At 37.5% G+C, this 1694-nt stretch overlaps 1 non-coding gene across 1 annotated transcript; it reads right to left on the bottom strand.

Annotated features, from left to right (window-relative positions):
* Window positions 1-597: 597 nt before the first annotated feature.
* Window positions 598-704, bottom strand: LOC139878936 (small nucleolar RNA R71). Its single transcript, XR_011769797.1, has one exon. It is a non-coding gene; the product is annotated as a small nucleolar RNA R71 (small nucleolar RNA).
* Between the last annotated feature and the right edge of the window lie 990 nt (window positions 705-1694).

Raw genomic sequence — 1694 nt, 5'->3', positions numbered from 1 at the left:
ATGAAAAGGAGATCCCAAAAGGATCAAGAGTTTGAACATCCGTTTTCTGATCCGGAGAGGCATGTTCACGGGGTTTATAAGAAAAGGGAAGAAAAGGTATCAAGGAAGAATTTTGAGCTTTTGCCATTTTGTGTTGATGATATGGAAGGTGGTGATGAGGGTAATCCAATTGGTCATGGTCTACCGGACAATCCGCCACTTGTTAATCAAGAACAACAAGTTGATCCAAATGACACGCCAATGTGGAGCACTAGGTTGGTTGCACTTGCGGTGGTGCCATCCGCTATTACTAAACCGCCCATCGGGGCCGACAATTGGAAAGTTGAGGGTAATTTCTTCACTATGATTAAGAATGTGCGATTTCACGGGTTAATGGGAGAAAATTCTTTTGAGCACCTTCAAAAATTCAATGATATTTGTGATCTTTACAAGCATAAGGATGTTACTGAAGATGCATATAAGTTAAGGGCATTCCCCTTTTCTCTTCAAGGTGATGCTAAAGTTTGGTTAAGAAATATACCTTCCGACTCGATTAGAACTTTTCAAAATTTGAGTGACACCTTCCTCAATCACTTCTTTCCACCATCGAAGGCGGAGATACTTAGGATGGAGATCAATGCATTCTCTCAACAGAGTGATGAATCTTTATATGATGCATGGATTCGTTTTAAGAAAATGTTAAGGTCGTGTTTACCACATGGGTTAACTAAAAGGGAGTACATCAATACTTTCTATCGGGGTACGAATTAATTGACTAGACAAGTTCTTGATGCCTCCGTGGGAGGAGTGTTTATGTATAAGTCACGAAATTCGATCGAAACATTGTTGGAAGACATCTCGATTAATAATTATGAGCGGAATCCTTCACCTAGAGATGTGCCAAGGAAGAGTATAGCTCAAGTGGAGAGTGACAACGGTCAAATCACATTTGTTAGCTTAAATAACCAATTTCAATCATACGGGAAGGAGTTGAAAAAGATACAACAATCCATCGTTGTAATACAAGTCGGGTGTTAAAGGTGTGATGGACCTCACCTCATAAAGAATTGTCCCCAAATCAACCAATGAAATCACATTGATTTGGATGATATCCCCATGAATTAAGATGCTCATGTCAACTATGTGAGTAATCAAAATTACCAAAGGGGCGGTTCATCAAACCAAGGCAACAACTCTTACCAAGGAAATAAAGGTTGCTTCAACCAAAACCCAAGACAAGTCTCTTTCAACACCCAAAACAACCCACCACCCAGATGAAAGGACCCGTTCATACCGATTATAAATGATTCACAATAGTTGATTTCATTGCGAGGTACTGACCTCTATATGAGACGTTTTACAAACATTGCATTCTTTTAAAAGACAAACTCTTTTCAAAATACAACCTTTCAATACAAATGATATACATTTCCCATAATATGAATGACTAATCTGTTATTGACTTAATAACAGTCTTTTTGAACTCAAACGACTTGAATGCAATGTCTTTTAAAATATGCCATGAACGACTCCAAGTAATATCTTTAAAATGAGCAAATGCATAGGGAAATATTTCTTTAATACCTGAGAATAAATATGTTTAAAAGTGTCAACCAAAAGGTTGGTGAGTTCATAGGTTTATCATAAACAATAAAACTCAGTAATTTTGATAGACCACAAGATTTAAATATGCTTGGCACAAATGAGTCCGTATC

Source organism: Rutidosis leptorrhynchoides, chromosome 11, assembly GCF_046630445.1.
Source record: "Rutidosis leptorrhynchoides isolate AG116_Rl617_1_P2 chromosome 11, CSIRO_AGI_Rlap_v1, whole genome shotgun sequence".
NCBI classification, from domain to species: Eukaryota; Viridiplantae; Streptophyta; class Magnoliopsida; order Asterales; family Asteraceae; genus Rutidosis; species Rutidosis leptorrhynchoides.
This window is presented reverse-complemented; position numbering and strand designations above follow the sequence as displayed.